Source organism: Acomys russatus, chromosome 7 (genome assembly GCF_903995435.1).
Source record: "Acomys russatus chromosome 7, mAcoRus1.1, whole genome shotgun sequence".
NCBI lineage: Eukaryota > Metazoa > Chordata > Mammalia > Rodentia > Muridae > Acomys > Acomys russatus.
Genome location: NC_067143.1, coordinates 27,550,870 through 27,561,625, shown reverse-complemented (window position 1 = coordinate 27,561,625; position 10,756 = coordinate 27,550,870). Strand labels below are relative to the sequence as shown.

The following is a 10,756-nucleotide window of genomic DNA, read 5'->3' as shown; positions in this document are numbered from 1 at the left end:
GGTCAAGGCCAGCTGATCTGGGTAACCGACTTCCACCCACCCTCGCACCCACATGGCACGGGTTTCCTATGATTGATGCTTGGGTATCACTTCCTGGCTTTGGCCCAGTGAAAAGAGAAATTGTTCTCTACTTGGTGATCTTTTAGGGAGAGACTAGGAGCATCTCAACGTCCTCTGAGTATCAGTGAAGAAAAAGTGTTTAGTAACTGTTAAGTTTGCACAATACACCACATTCATTCTCTTTCCTTCCTTTTGACTTTTGGGACACACCTTCCTCCCCCATGAGCCAACCCAAAGGAACGATTTAGGAGTAGTTGCCCTCAGCAAGTCCAGCCAGTCCAGGGAACTGCCCAAGGTCTTTCCTGCCACACCTGGTAGAGTCACGGGCAGCTGCTGGGAGGCGCTCCGAGGTGACGCTACCGCCTCCTCCCCTTTAAGGCGGGACTCACAAGGGGGTGGCCAACGAAGTCCCTCCGCCCTCGGGACGCTCCTGTCTCTTTATCTGGGCTCCTCGGGTGTTCTCCGAAGCGGCGACCACAGCCACAAGCTACAGCAACGGTGGATCCCACGCAAGTGAGGGGCGCGCGCCCACCGCGCTCTGCTGGCCTGGGGGACTCAGCCTCAGACAGGTGAGGGTGGCGGCTGGTTCATCTGGCAGCGATCAAGGGCTGTGTTGCAGGGTCCTGGGACAGCCGGATACTGAGGCTTGGAAGTCCTAAACGCTGGTGGGGGGTTACCGACTTTAGGGGTCCAGGATGGGGTTTAGTGGCATTCCGAACCAATGATTGCTAGCTCCGGGTTCAGAAGAATTTCTTGTGGCTCAGAGGCAGGCATGCAGTATTGGCGAACTTGGAAGGGCAGTCTGCCCCAGCGTTTCTTAACATGTTAAAGGCCACACACCCAGTCTCCCCGGGTCCAGTGGAGTTTTCACCCCATTGCTGCCAGAATCTGAACTCCACGGAGGTCAGTCCTTTGCTTGGATGGGCTTTGATGCACTCTTGAGTTCCTCAAGATAGAGAGGCTCGCGACTCGGTCTTCGCGCTGGCGTTTGCTCACAGGACCGCAGAAAGCCTTGGAATAAGCACAGGTTACGGGCTCTCAGCCATATTACAAAATAAAGCAAAAGCTGAATTTGCAAAAACAATATTTCTGCAGTTCGTTCCCTAACGCTGTCTAGTTGTTAAATCGAGCTCGGATTTCACAGGGTGAGTTTTGTCTGTTAATGGATAAAGCTCCTTTGCAGTATGAGGATCCCAGCTGCACCTGGATGCTCCATCCTGCGTGCCCTGGAAGCCACAACCTCAGGGTCACTTAAGGGGCTAAAGAGCTTCTCAGTGAGCCCGGGGGTGGGGGTAGGGTGGGGGGGGCATTAGAATACTGGTTTCTCGAGGCATGTGAAATGCAGTCGCCATTTCTTGTGTGTGTGTGGGGTCTCTGGATGATGATACCATTTGCACTCAGGCCTTGATTGGGTCAGCAGCAATTCAATTAAGCAAGTACTGTACAGCTGCTAAAGGCAAGCCTTCTAAAAGACCAGGCTGATCTAGTGTTTGGTAGGCCAGGTGTTAGGACAAAGGAAGGGAGGGGCTTAGAATACCTACAGCTTACAGGTGGTGTTTAGAAAAGCCCACGTCGACATTTATGATAAGCTCAAGCACTGTCACTTCAGGTAAAAGGGACCATATAGGGAAAATACAAGTCTTAGAGGAGTATGTCATTATTCATAGTGAAAAGAATGATGAAGAAGTCACTAAATAAAGTTAAGAATCAATGAGGAAGAATTATTTAAAGGGCTCTTCATGTATAAATAGGGCCCAACTATGTAAGTAGGTACTTTATCTTATGGCATAACATTCACATAGTAGATATTAACCCCCCCCCCCAATCAGGAGAGAAATTTAGGCAAAGAAAAAAAAAACCCCAGTAATTTGGACAAGGAGGTTGACCTAGAAATAGAACGTGGCTACACGTGTGTGCTGTTTTGATAATCCATGCTGTAGTAAGATCAGACAAAGTAGATCTGAAAGATTAGCTGGAAATTAGAATTCAGTTATGTTCACAAAAATCTGCCGCCTGGGGTTAAAGTAGGCTGAACTGAAAAAAGTGAGCAGTTTTGCTGTGATTGTCTTGGTAAACCATGACCTACCTGGGACAAGCAGATTTGCAGCCTTTTTTTTTTTTAAATGGAAAATTATTATGACTTCTTTAGTCTATCTATCTTAAAAGGATTAATATGTACAAATGGGGCCAGTTACTGAAAATGCATGTGTAATCCTTCTATGTCATATATTAACATACTTTAACGATTTAGTTTACTTTCCTTCCTTAGCCAGGAAGTGAATAAAGGACATCATTGTTCCCTAGAAAGGGCCTTGCATTTGTATGTAACTCCATCTCATACTTATGGATACATAACATTAGAAGACTGCGTACATCTTTCCTTCAGCCTCTCTCAGGAAACGCAGCGCAGTGTGCAGACTGGCAAAGAATCCTTAGGATCCTCATGTCACTTCTGTGCAGAATCAATCCACGACACTTGTGCTGACCACATCTCAAAGTGCGCACAAGTTAGAACACTGAGGCCCTAATTAAGGTTATCCTCCGTAAAATGAGTTAAGCTAGAACTCAGTCCAGTCGATGTCTTAAAACCTTTTCTGCAATTGCTGCTAAGTAAACACAAAAATCAAAGGAGTTTGGGCTTTAGTTAATTATTCTTGAGGTGTTGCCAGTTACCTGATGAGAAAGGGCTTTTGCCTGTGTTGAAAGATCAGGTTGCAGAGTCTGCCTGGGTCACGTGGGTTTAGTTTCTCTATTTGCGATGAAATTGACAGGACACCCTGAACTCCTTTTTATGACCCCTTAAAATCATCTGCAGGAGGTGTGTATAAACCTATGCTTGATTCGATTAAGGTTGTCCAGTGGGGATAGAGCTGGACAGATGATGAGTTTTGAGAAATTTCCAGAAAATGCAAAAGGCCAAAATGTGTCTGGACAGTGAGACTATGGTGTCTGAGGGTTCTACATATCCTGAAAAGTAAAGAGCTTGGGCACCCCTTGGAGGAAATCAATAGAAAATGAAGCCTGAAAATGGCTATTTATTTACATGAGGGTGAAATAGATAAGAGCTTGAGTATTTCTCTTTTGTTTTGGTTGCAATCTTATTGCATAATTTATCAGAAATGTTTACAGAGCAATGCTTCCGGTTTGTAGTCTGGCTTCCTCTCTCCTGAAACTACTTAGCATCTACCAGCTGCTTGGACCAGAGATGCCCAATAGTGCCTTTAGGCTGAGGCTTCTGTATTCATAGGAGAGTGAAGGGCACCTTGGTGTGTGGAGGCCAGGGATCACTCCTAGATCCTTGAATAAAGAGGTAGGCTGGATGGGGTGGCAGAGACTCCTAGATTGTTAGAGACTCTTAGCATCTATGTCTAAGTGAACGATCTAGATATGACCTCTACGGCCTTCCCTGGATCTTGTCTGCTTAGTTACCATTTACTAAGAATTTTCTATATCTTAAAGTGAGTGAAGGCCCTTATTGCTAGACTCTTCTTGTCTCCAGGAGTGGACATCAGTGATCACAGCGCAGTGCATATGGTGCCTTCATGAAAGTTCTGTGGTAGCCTTTGCATGGCTTGAGATGACTGGACTGAGTCTGGAGTTGGCGGAGCTACTGGGTCTAGGAAGGGTTTTGTAGGTGAGCAGAGGGCTGAAGGAGGCCTGAGTGTCTGTTGTCACTTGCTGCTTTCATTGATGCAATGGTGGGCCTTAGTCAGTTCTCATGATAACCTTTCAGACCAACTGCATGGGTATCCCTGAGATGGCTCATTAGCTGTGCATATTCTCTGGACCTACCACAGAGCCTGGGTATCAACAGCTCTGTATATGAGCATGGAGGCTTTTATTGAGACACCTACCAGATGATCCCAGGCATGCTGAAGATTGTGAACTACTGAAGAATTTCAGAAAACAGAGCAGGGAAACACAACAACAACAACAACAACAGCAGCAGCAACGCAAACAAACAAAAAGAAAAACCTTTTTGATCAAGAGACAGACATATGTTAGGAATAATGTAGATGTATTACTATTGTAAAACAGGTTAAATATCTCCGGTCTGAAGATCTGAAATCAGAAGGTTCCAAAATCGGAAGCTTTTGCCATCTCCTAATATGTTATACTAACTCCCCAAACAGTGCCACCTGTTGGAGACCAGGTGCTAAAACATGGGTTCATGGGGATTATTTTACACCCAAACCTCAGCAGAAGTGAATGGACATAATTGTGTAAGGTGTGAAAGTACCTTCCTGTCCACCATATTATAGACTAAGGGTACATCTTCAGTGAGCTTAATTGGGATGCCAGTGGTTATGGAGGTTGGCTTTCTTTAGATATGCTAAAATCTGGACCTCGGTTTGGACTGGGGATAGAACTAGGGGCCTCCTGTTTATGGGGCAATATTTTCATCTTAGACTTTTCTAAAATCGAACCCTGTACCCAGACTGTAGAAGACGTGAAGGTGATGTTGTGTACAACCATTATGTGCTGAAAGACATACAGAGGAGCCATGCCTTGTATTTTCACAGCTGTGGATTTTTAAAAATCTTCCTGAAAACAAATATTCACATTTAATCTCAAAATGGTCTCATAGTATCAAGCTGCATAAGAAAGAATATGTAGCTACAGATATAAGTATATGTGACAATGCATAGAAAGAAGTTTTTTCCTTGAGTTTGAGCTTCAAGTTACTGTCTTTACTTTTCCTCCGGCTACAGACATTGAGTATATGATGGGCAGAAAGGTCTAAGTTTGATAGCCTCATCTGGTGTCCATTCTCGCATTCCTTTTTCCATGTGATCTATCATTGCTTGTCTTATTGTTGGGCAACTATGGGATAAAGAGTAGATCAAGTCAAATGTACCCTTTTTGGACCAATAAACAAGTATTGGCTCTTCAATGCCTCTTGTTCTAACACTGAAATGACATGCCATTCAAGGTTTCAGCCTGTTTACTTGGCTTAAATCAGTGGGGAATATGGAGGTGTAGCTAGATTTAAGAGAAAAGTAGATTTTCGAGGGTGATCAGGTGAATGGGGGGTGATGAGGACAAAAAATATTGGCCTCAGGAGGGTATATATACCAGTTGCAAGGAAGAGAATTATGATTTTCATGGACCCTGTGTTTGAAATACCTGTATGACCCCAAGGAAGAGGATTGGGACCACACAAAAGTCTGCTATTTAGAAGAGACTTGTATCATGTAGAGATCTGGAAAAAATAGGTCTTTAGGTAGTAGCTTAATCATTGACTAATTATCACCTGATTGAATAATGCAGTTTCTATGACAACTGAGTGAACCACAACTAGATGCTAGAGAGTGGGCACAAGAAGAAGATTGCAGAGGACACTTGGGCATCCTTCCCTCTGGCTAGGAAAGATGCTAACACAGTTCACTTCCTTTGAAGTTAGGTAGAAGAGATTTGTTCCTGCCCTTTCTCTGGAAACTGGTGATGAATTCTCTACTCCCACTGACCTTTAATGAATTCCAAAGCCTGTGATGTGGCTGGGGAGAAAATTCTCTTTGAGGAAAAGCCAACCAGAACTTGCCAAAGCAGTAAAGGCTAGGTTTCAGAATCTGATGCCATAAAAATTTTACGTAATTTTTTACATGTAAAACCCTAATTTTTCTCATATATGTATCATATATTTCATAAAATCATGCTCTGTGTGTGTGTGTGTGTGTGTGTGTGTGTGTGTGTGTGTGAGTGTGAGTGTGACACAAATGGTGAAATTTTGTTGTGGGTGTTAACACTTTTTATTGTTGTTGGTGGTGGTAGGTATTTGAGATAGAGTTTCCCCAGGTAGCCTTGACTGTTCTGGATTCACGTTGTTGAGCAGGTTGACCACAAACTCATAGAGATCCACTTGCTTCTGTCTCCCTGAGTGCTGGGATTGGTGCCTGGCTGGTGCTAACACATTTTAGGATAACTTTTTAAAACCAGAATGCATAGATTATCATAGGTACACAGTAGAAGGCTATTTGAAATATGCTAAAAAGTTTTTGAAGTGGGAATTTGTTCTCATTTGATCCTGTATAGTAGAGTGATAATTGTGACTAAAACAAGGAGATTTCCATCTTTTTGGAGCTTATGGCATAGGATGGGGGAGCTAGACATTTCGAATTGAGTGAACTTCAAGTGCTGTCCAGGATAAGGGACAGGTGCCGTGGGAGCTAGTGGCAAAGGGCAAGCTCTGGGCAGAGCTGCAGACCGTAGCAGGAAGCAGCAGGAGGGGTGGTTATGCTAGGCAGGGGCTCAAGGAGGAAGCTCGCAGGGCACACTGGATGGATGCTTTTGAGGAACTGCAATCCTCAGCTGCTCAGTTTCTGTATTGTTAGCAAAAGTAAACAAATGAAAAAAGGATGTGCACGAGAGATCTGAGAACTGATGATGCGACCCAAAAGCCAAGCCCTGTGTGTATGTGTGGCAGAGGCCATGTTCTGAGTAATGCTGCAAAGAGACTTCTCAATGCCAAGAGACAATGGTGAGGACAATTGATAACATGATCCCTCTAAGAAGGAACAACAGTATGCACCCCCGAAGCCTTTCAAACTAACAATGGCAGGAACTGAATGATGAGTAGGGGACACTTGTTTGGTTTGGTGCATGATGGGTTGTTTTCCAGTGTCATCAAATATGCTGGCATTTTAGCCTGAGAACCTTTTGGTAACATCAGTCATGAACATCCTATTTCTTGAATCACAATAAGCGACATTATTGCTATGATAGCTTTGCGTGGAGGAGAATATATGCATCTGTGGACATGAGCACATTAGCTCTACTTCCTAGATGCCGTTCTGCACATGACCTCCAGGGCAGCTATTGTAGCCCCTGCTTCTGTCCCATGAGTGAGTGGTAGACCAGAGGTGATGTAAGTGTTCTCCCCGTTGGCGGCAGTCTGTTGAATAGAATGAATTTGTAGCTCTTTGTCTGTACATGTCTGTCATTCAGTGCTCAAATCTCTCTTGCCTCTTGCCTAAGCATGTCCCATGATGACCTTGCTCTACCTCCCCTTCCCTCCTTATCATCTTTCTGGTATGTATGCATTCTAATTTCATTCCACGAAGCTGAGCATTTTCAATCCTGTTATAATCTTTGGTAGAAGTCCCCTTCAGCACTTGGGACTTGTCTGAACAGGTAGGATCGTCTGGCATTTCTTTCCTTCCTTCAAGTCTTGGGTGAGCTGGCAAAGACATGGTAGACTGAAAAGAAAGGTTCCCAGGAAGTTTTCTTTGTTAATATTTAATAAGACATGGGAGGGTTAGGAAGGCAGATTATGAATTGCGTTTAAACTTCATGAACTTTTAATGTATAAAACAATAACAGAAATGTTTGAACAAGCAGGTGTGGCTCAGGTCCTTCCTAACTGATTGACAAGTTTGATTGCATCATTATCTACTTCCTCTCCAACATCCAGCCTTGTGTCAGTGATAGCTTTATCATAAATCCAGGACACCACTTTTACTCTTTGATTGCATGGTTCTGGGCTCCATTGTAAATACATCCCTTTCCTTGGCAGATTTCAAATTTGCATGTAGTAGGAGAAGTTACTTGTTGTTCATGGATGATGGAATGCATAAAGTCAGCTGGTATGTTTTGCATTCTTTGTATTCACTATTCAAAGGCCCTACTTGGTGCAGCATTATCTTAGTCTTTCTACTCTGTGGAATCCCTACTCATTAGGAGTCACTCTCATTTGACTGAAGAGGAAACATGTACAACTTGCAGGTATAAAAAACCAAGTTGGCTGGTGTTCTAACCAATATTTGTTTAAAATTTCTCCATTATCGTATTTGAAATTAGCTCTGTTTTATCCCTTCCCTTTCTTTTTGACGTGCAAGACCCACAAAGACTAATCCCAAAACTTCCATGTCACCATGACTCATTCCAACTAATATGTAATGATTTCCTCTGCTTGTTGGATTTTGAAGAGGGTGGTTGGTCCACTCAGGCTCCGGTTCAATACCATTGTGAGACTCTTCAAAGCACAAGAGAGAATGGTCCGAATGCCACATTGATGAATCCCTTGGGAATCTTGCTGGCTTTGTCATTGAGATGGGTGTTCGTGTCTTTGATTTTACACACAAATGCATATATGCCTACTTATGTACACACACACACACACACACACACACAGACCCACACACACACATTTTTAGATTACTTTCTTTCCAGATCACAACTACGCAAAGCTGAATATTTTTCAATGTTCCCTCTCCTTAATCTGACCCAACTAATGCTGTAAACACTTGGTTGTTCAAACGGCTTTGTGGGAGGAAGGAAGCAAGCAGCCTCCATGTTTCATTCTTGATTGCTCTTCTAAGATCAACTCACTCTATGGTTTTCTGTTAGATGGTGCAAGCTTTTAAATATGGACAAAGGTTTACATTTCAGAACTCAGAAAAAAAAATCCTAGCCATTGACTGGATTTAGGTGCTTGTTTATATATTCATCAGCATTTGGGTGCATTTAATTGAAGGAGTCATTTCAGTGTCTACATACACAGCTGAGGTTGGTGTTCTTCTTGTTCCAGTCTTAGAGGTTGGGTGCTATTGTTATCCTGGGAAAAGCTTTGGAGACATAAAGAAAGAACTTCCCATTTTTGACTCTAGTCTGTAATTTCTTAGGATGCAACAGTGGGTGCTACAGGTAATAGAATTTAGTGGAATGTAAGATAATATTTAAAAGCTCCCACAACCCACCACTTCAGGCTCTGTGCGCCTTTGAGAAGGACACAGCTTGTGGTTTGTAGTCATTCCAATAAGAAGCCAAGTCACTTTATGATGTGTTATGAGGGGCTGCCAAGCTTACTCAGAAGGCAAAGTGCTCACTGAGCAAGCAGATGAAGACAAATGGGTCCCTAGAACCCAGGTAAAATCCAGGTGTGATAGCCCGTGTTTACAAATCCAGTGCTGGGGAAGTAGAGACAGGCAGGTCCAGGCAGCTGACCATAGTCCAGATGATGAGCTTCAGGTTCAGAGAGACCTTGTCTCAATAAAAATAAAGGAGAGATGAAGACACCCAACACTGACCTTTGACCTTCACAGACACAGACATATGGGACTGCATGCATATGCAGGCATACACACACACTGATATTTTTGTTAACTTTTTAAAAAAACATAAGTTTTACCAAGTGATAAGTATTCTTCCACCAATGAAATGAACCAATTCAAGCCAAGTTAGAGATATAAATGCTGGTTAATTAGCGGCAGCTCTTTGTGAGTTCACTAACCTGACAGGAAGGAGTCAATGAAGTCAGCATGCAGAGGGAGACAGAAAGGGGGCAGATAGAGAGAAAAAGTGCATGTGCATGCAGAGAGAGAAGAAAGGAAATGAGAAAGAGAAAAAGAGAGAGAGAGAGAAAGAGAGAGAGAGAGAGAGAGAGAGAGAGAGAGAGAGAGAGAGAGAGAGAGAGAGAAGGAGGGAAGGGGGAAAAGAAGGTGTGGAGGAAGAGGGGGGTCGAGGGGAACAAAATGTCTGGATTACATAGTGAAGAGCCTCTGGGGGAGGGGCTGTTCAGCGTGGAGGGTGGGGTATGCTAGGCATGCCCTGTAACAGAGACTGAGAGACACTGGGAGAACCTGGAGGCCAGATCCACTTTGTCCCCAGTCTGAATCCTAACACCAAGTAGTGATTCTGGATGGCTGTTTGTGGACAGCCTGAATCCAGCATGTGAGGAGGCAGCCTTCCCAGCAGTTACTCCTTCCTGCCTGTGGCTGTGGGGGAGCATGGGCTGATCTGATGTTTATACAGCATTTGGTAGGACTGTGATTTCTCAATGTGTGGCAAAGCATGGTTTGAAATGGTACACAGCCACATCCCCCTCCACACACGTGTCTTTATGCTATTGGGTGGAGCATGAATATATAAATTCCCTTTCCTGGAAGTGGGCACTAGAGAATGTGCAGTTGTCCCTTAATGGAGAAGGACTAGTCTGGGCTGAGTCACAGTTCATTGCGTGATTCCATGCACAATAACCATTTCCCAAGGCATGCCTTTTAAATAAATGTGTTCTGTGTTAAATGGGTAGGGAGATAATGGGCCATTTTTGCTGTCATTAATGTGTCATTAAAAAAAAAAAAACAACTTCCGGGGCCTGGAGAGAATGCTTAGTGCTTAGGAGCACATACTGCTCTTTCAGAGGACTGGTATTTGTTTTTCAGCATGGCTTCAAGCACCCACTTCAAGCTGCTAGCAAACCACCTGCAATGCCAGATCCAAGACATCTGAGGTATCTGCTCACCTCAGGTCCCTGCATCCACATGCACATCCACATGCACATACCTGCACACAATTGCATGTACATGTACATAATTAAAATATTTTTTAAAAGTACACTTGTGTTTGAACATGAAGATAGTAAAAAAAAAAAAAAAAAAAAAAAAACCTCTGAATTTGATTACCATTTTAAAGCCTTAAGATGTCTGACATTTACTATCAGATTTTAACAGATTCTCTGAAGTCACAAAAACTTGTCCAGCTATGTCTGTTTAAGCAGAAAAATGTCTCTAGATTTTTGTCTTAGTTCAACGTGTCTTCCAGATGGTGCCTTCTGAGGTAGGCATGGGGTAGACCAGTTAGAAATCTCTACCCCAGGAAACAAGTTATAGATCTTACTGTCTATTCTTGCCTCCACCCCACTCCCCCCATTGAATTTACCACCACCATGTGATGAGGAGAGTCCTGGTTTTGGACTCAG

General features: G+C 43.5%; 1 protein-coding gene across 1 annotated transcript in view; it reads left to right on the top strand.

Annotated features, from left to right (window-relative positions):
• Positions 1-483: 483 nt before the first annotated feature.
• Mctp2 (multiple C2 and transmembrane domain containing 2) overlaps positions 484-10,756 on the top strand; it is a 224,255-nt gene continuing 213,982 nt past the window's right edge. Inside the window, exon 1 of the mRNA XM_051148727.1 lies at positions 484-712. The gene's annotated coding sequence lies outside the window, so the exon portion shown is untranslated. The remainder of the gene's footprint in view (positions 713-10,756) is intronic.